Here is a 6,833-nt window from a genome sequence, read left to right as displayed (position 1 = left end):
CTGTGGTAAATGTTTACTGTAGTGAGCACCTTACACTGCCCGCCACGATTAATCTATTAACCGCGGCGGGCGTTGTTATGTGCCCGCCATGGTTAATATATTAACTACGGTGGGCTCTATTACGTGCCCACCATGGTTAATATTTTTGCATTTCCTCTTTCAATCTAACACTGATATTTATTATCAATCTAAAACTTATTTTTCCATTTTGCATTTGCTGTGTAGTAGTAGTAGTAGAGTAGTGCTGTGTAATAGTAGAGTACATGTGAGTAGTAGAGAGTAGTATTAGTACAATAGATAGTAGCAGTAGGTTGAGTAGTACTAGTAGAGTAGTATGGTTCCATGATATTAATAATAAGTTACAAAACTTGTCTTCAATAGATCAAGCTATATTATTACATATATGTCTCTAGGATACATAATCATTTTGGTGTAGGTGCTTTCACTGTCCTCTTCTCACCGTCGGGGTGGGCCCATGGCATCATCCTAGACTTGTTGAATCGATCCTCGACGGCCTTGATCTTCTTTGGATGATCGGTAAAAAGCTGAAGCTCTGCGTAGTTGTTGTATTGTTCGGGGCTCTGCACCCCATCAGCTCCCACAATCCGCTACTTTTCAGACACAACCACATGCCTTTTTGGGTCCTCTACATATATATAGTAGGACACTTGCGCAACATTGGTTGCTAGTACCCACGGGTCATCTTTGTAGCCAATACTTTTGAGGTCCACGGTGGTTAGCCCATAACTGTCCACTACAACCGCATTCGGTTTGACCCACTGGCAACGGAAGATGGTTATGTGTAGGCTTTGGCCGTAGTCAAGTTCCCATATTTCTTCAACTTGCCCATAGTATTGCCTCCTCTGGCTCGTGGACTCTTCTTCACCCTCGTATCGAACACCGCAGTTCTGTGCCAAGCTCTTCTTGTCCTTGTCTTTCATGTGGAACCTGTAGCCCTAGACATCATACCCTTGCCACGTGGTGATTTGGCTAGATGGGCCTAACACAAGCCTCTTAAAGGTCTCCATATCTTTATCAGGGCATCCTTCAAGGGGTATGTGTTGCTCTTTGAGCCACTCTATGAAATTGCTCTTGTGATGGTTCTGGACCCATGCCTCCGTGCGCTGTCTGTCATTAGCAGCATGGATCTCTTCCAGGTGCTTTTCAATGTATTTCTCCATGCTCACTAACTGATGAAGGATGCTGTAATGAGCTTCTTGCACCGTTCGGTTTGCCACATCGGTGCGTACTTTTTGGCCTGTGCACCCCATCCCTGAGGTTTTGCCTTCGTGGTGATGGACAGGCAGCCCAATCACCCTCCCATCCCTTATGTACCTCATACACCAGTTCATGGCCTCCTCCATTGTGTATGCCTCAATCATAGAGCCCTCTGGGTAAGCATGGTATATGGACGTATCTATTGAGGGTGGACATGAACTGCTCATATGTCCACATCTAGTGTAGGTACACGGGGCCCAGTTGATGGATCTGATCGACCATATGCATCATTAGGCGTGGCATAATATTAAAGTAAGATGGTGGAAAGCACATCTCAAGCTAGCAAAGGGTCTCCACGATGAACTCCTTCAGGGCAGGCAGCTTAGCCTTATCAATGACCTTCTAGGTGATGCGGTTAAAGAAGTATGACATCCATGTGATGACCATCTTCATATACTCTGGACAGATAGCCCTAATCTCAATTGGTAGGAACATCATCAGCATGACATGGCAGTCATGTGAGTTGTAGCCGGTCATTATGAGGTCTTTCATGGAGACTAGGCTCTTGATGTTGGAAGAGAAACTAGTTGGCACCTTGATACCCCTAAGCAACTTAAGAAAAGTCATCCTCTCGTCTTGCGTTAGGTTGCAGGCCGCACCCGGGATATCGACTTTATTGTTCTGAGGCGGTCCTGGGTGAAGGTCCGGCCTGATGCCCAGATTGACAAGATCCGTTCGTGACTTGATACCATCCTTTGTCTTGCCCTTGATGTCCAGCAGGACACCGATCGTGCTTTTGAAGACATTTTTATCCAGGTGCATGCAGTCGATGGCATGCAGTGTATTTAGTGTTTTCCAATACGATAGGTACTTGAAGAAAATTGACTTCTTGAAAGGAATGGCGGCGGGGACTTCCTCCGTCTAGTCCCGCTTTCGCTTCCTTGTCTACTTGGGCCCCTCATCAGGCGGCTTCTTCTTCTTTCCAAACTCCACCTGATCCATGTCCTTGACCATCTCATACACCTTTGTCCCCCAACTAGTCTGCATCGGTTGCCTGATTGTCAAAGTATTTGTTCATAATACTTCTTCTATACCTATGATTTTTGGTGAGGAACCATCTATGCCTCATGTACACCATCTTATTGGATCCCTTAAGGTAAGTGTAGCAGGTCCCGTCGATGCAAATTACGCAGCCGATCTTCCCTTTGATCTGCCCCAACAGTGAGAAGAGACTAGGGTAATCGGTGATGGTGACAAAGATGATTGTTTTTAGTGTGAACTTCTCCTTGCGGGATGCATCCACCATCTGGACCCCAACATCAAATAGTATCTTCATTTCCTCCATGAACGGCTCTAGGAACACATCTATATTGTTGTTGAGCTACTTCGGTCCAGAGATAAGCATGGTCAGCATAAGGTACCTATGCTTCTGACATAGATGGGGAGGTAGGTTGTACATGGTGAGCACAATGGGCCAAGTGCTGTGTAGGCTGCTAAGCTCACCGAACGGGTTCATCCTGTTGGTACTCAGCGTGAACCTAACATGCCTGGGCTCCTTGCCAAACTCCGGGTAGGCCTCGTCAAAATCCTTCCACTACTTGCCATCAGATGGGTGCCGTAGCTTGCCATCGTCTTTCAGGCGGTCAGCTGATGCATGCCAGGACATGAGCTTGGCATCGTCTGGGTTCCCAAATATTGCACGTAGGCGATCGGTCACGGGCAGGTACCACACCAACAGTGCTAGACTTTTCCTATGCGTGTAACCCTCTTCTTCATCGTCCTGCTGAGCCAAGATCTGTTTGGCTACACTGCTCTTCTTTGCCCCCTTCTTGTTCTTCTTCCGATCACCCTACAAGCCTCCCTCATCTTCTGCATCCACATGACAACCAGCATTTTTCTTGTACCGACTAAAGCCACAGTGCAAACAACTCATCAAATTCTCATACTCATTGCCCCGATACAGGATGAAGTGGTTAGGGCATGCATCAAACTTTCTAAGCTTCATCGCCACTGGCCGGATTAGCTTCTTGGCTCGATAAGTATTAGCGGGCACCTTGTTAGCCGTTAGGTACGTGGTGGCAAGGTAGCTTAACAACTCATTGAAGCTAGTGTCAGACCAACCATGACGAGCCTTCAACATCAATGTATGGAGGTTAAAATGGAGCACCATGCACTGCTTCGGACAATCGCCGCCGTCCTTATAGAGAGGATCAACTACCGCCTGCTTCAACTCTCTGAAATTCTCCAACCACTTTGGGCAACCCAACACAACATCGTCTTCATCAAAGTGTTTGACTAGATCTTCAACAAGCTACACATCCTCGGGTTGGCTCACAGTATCCTGACCATCCCCACCATCAACGGCTTCGTCGGCCATGTCTTGCATTAGATCATCCACCATGATATAATCATGACAACTGTTGTCACTATCGGCTGGCATAGCTGCTGCTGAAGATGATGAGGAGCCGGGTGCTCCTAAAGGATCTTTATTCACCGGTGGTGCTGTCGTCGTCGGCATCGAAGAGCTCACTCCAGATGCACCACCACTCGCACCAACTCTTTCACCGTGAAATGTCCAAACTGTGTAGCCCTCGATGAAACCATACATGATCAAATGAGTTTGCACCTCGCTGTCTCGGTGGGCTTTCAGGTTCTTGCAATGAGAACATGGACATATGGTTGTCATCCACTTTAGTCTCTCATGGTGAGCTTTACCAGCAGCAATAAACTTCCTTAATTCAAAGAGGTACCACGGATCATTCACTCTATCGATCCGGTACATCCATTCTAACCTATCCATCGTACCTGCGAACATTATATGTCACAATCAACATTAAATAAAGAAGAATTAGGAGAAATTGATGATTTTTATGTCCAAAATCATGAAAAGAGAGGAAATGACGATGTGAAAGATGAAGCATGCATCTATGATGAATCTAAAGTTAAAGAAATACATGACATCATTTTTCCATTAAAATTGATCTAGATCTAGATCTAGATCTAGAGAGAACTCTAGGTGATGGAAATAGAGAGATAGGATGGAAGGAGAGAGGGAGAGCCTTTATGAACCTCTTATGATGTCCTCCTCCCTCAAATCCAAGCCCTTCAACTCAAATCAAAAGTTTCCTCAAATTTTAGGGCAAAGCCTCCCCCCATGAGTTTGAGAGAGGAAGACCTATGGAGAAGATGAAGGGGTGGTGCTGTGTATTTGTACAGGCTTTACCACGGTGGGCAAGATAAAGCGCTCGCCTCAGTAAATCAACTCTTTACCGCGGCGGTCAATTTAAAGAGCCCACCACGGTAAATCGTATTAACCGCGGTGGGCGATTCATACCGCCCGCCGTAGTAAATAACGATTTCCTACGGCGGGCAAGTAAGGTGGCCCACCGTGGTAAACCATTTTCCTGCAGCGGGTGCCTCGGTGGCTGGCCTCGCTGGCCAGCCATCAGTTAACCGTGGTGGGCAAAAGAGGTGCCCGCCACGAAGCCCATTTTGGCCATGCCGCGCAAATTGATTCCTATAGTAGTGTTAAGCAGGAAATCTCATTGCCACTCTTTGATTGAAAGTGACATCCATTTGTCAAAGCTCCTTCATCCTGCAGTCCTTCACAACATCACTGTCAGTTGTACTCTACAGAGTCGAATTATCAAGCTACAGAAGACAGATATAGGTGTGTTCCACATCAAGCGCAAGATGAAAGAGTAAGAAACCAAGCATTTTCGAGTAGATGAGGATGGCGTGTTATGGTTCAAGGATAGGTTGGTAGTTCCAAAGGATAGAGAGCTTAGAAATCAAATCATATCCAAAGCCCATTCTTCTAAATTATCTATTCATCCTAGTAGTAGCAAAATGTATCATGATTTGAAGCCTCGCTTTTGGTGGACCAAAATGAAGAAAGAGATAGCCGCTTATGTGGCTAGGTGTGACACTTGTTGTCGAGTCAAGGCTATGCACATGAAAGCTAGATTACTTCATCCACTCTCTATTCCAAGTTGGAAATGGGAGGAGATAAGTATGGATTTTATTGTTGGACTCCCTACTACTCAGAGGAATTTTAACTCCATTTGGGTGATTGTGGACCGACTGACCAAGTCTGCACACTTCATTCATGTCCGCATAGATTTCCGTCCAACTGACTATGCAGAGTTGTACTTTAATCAGATAGTCCGACTTCATGGGATCCCTCGTACTATTATCTCGGATAGAGGACCATAGTTCACTGCTCGCTTTTGGGAGCACTTACATGGATTATTAGGAACTAAGCTAGTAAGAAGTTCTACCTATCATCCACAAACCAATGGGCAAACTGAACGAGTGAATCAAATCTTAGAAGATATATTGAGAGCATCTGTCATCTCGGCTAAGGGCTCATGGGAAAAATGGTTGCCCCTAGCTGAATTCTCGTATAATAACAGTTATCAAGAGAGTATCAAGATGGCACTGTTTGAAGCTTTGTATGGCCGTAAGTGTAGAACCCTATTGAACTGGGTAGAAGCCGATGAAAGGAGATATTATGGAATTGATTTTGTTCCAGAAGCCAAAGAACAAGTCCATACTATCCAAACCCACATGGCCGCAGCTCAAGCGAGGTAGAAAAGTTATGCTGATCAACGTAGAAAACTGATTGAGTTTGAAGTTGGAGACTTCGTTTATCTAAAAGTCTCACCCATGAAGAGTGTCCAATGCTTTGGTGTGAAGCGAAAGCTTACGCCAAGATATGTTGGTCTATTTGAAATCATTGGACAAAGTGGTAAGGTGGCGTACAAGATTCAATTACCTCCTAAGATGAGTGCTATCTTCAATGTCTTTCATGTATCCCAATTAAAGAAATGTCTTCGCGTCCCTAAAGAGAGAGTTCCATCAGGGGATATCGAGTTAAAGTCAGATTTGACCTTTGAAGAAAAGCCGGTCCGAGTGATTGACACTCGTGAGCGAGTGACTCAGAGTCGGGTGGTCAAGTTTTACAAAGTCATGTGGAGTAATCAGGGTAGTGAACGCGATGCAACGTGGGAAAGAGAAGATTATTTGAGGGATGGTTATAAGGAATTCTATCAACAATGGTACGCTTTTCAAATCTTGGGACAAGATTTTTATAAGGGGGGAGGGCTATAACACCCTAGGTGTTTTAGCTTCCACATTTGCACTTGCATTTCATGAACATGAGCATCACTCATTCATTCATAAGCTTATATCACATGAAACATGATTTCGAAACATTGCAACATGTTGCATATTTCATGTGTGTTGTTTCTTTTATGAAATGATTAGTGTGCAACACTTAAGTGCAACATGTGCAACTCACTTTAGTGAAACATGGTTAGTTAGTACCATGCAACAAGATCATGAAACATGTGAAACATGACTAGGAAACAATTGTAACATTTCATGTGTTTTTCATTGTTTCAGTACATACAATGCTTGATTCTTGTGTGACCAAGGTGTGGTGTGGCTAATAATCCTCTTGAACAACTTAGTGACACCTAGAATGTCATTTGGAACATTGTTCATATTGATCATGTTGCCTAAATATGATTTCAAATAGGGGTTTGACTTGTTTTGACCCCTAAACCCTTGTGTTTGACTGTTTAAAAAGTGTAGCTTAGAATGTTTGCATG

Source organism: Miscanthus floridulus, chromosome 6 (genome assembly GCF_019320115.1).
Source record: "Miscanthus floridulus cultivar M001 chromosome 6, ASM1932011v1, whole genome shotgun sequence".
NCBI lineage: Eukaryota > Viridiplantae > Streptophyta > Magnoliopsida > Poales > Poaceae > Miscanthus > Miscanthus floridulus.
This window is presented reverse-complemented; position numbering follows the sequence as displayed.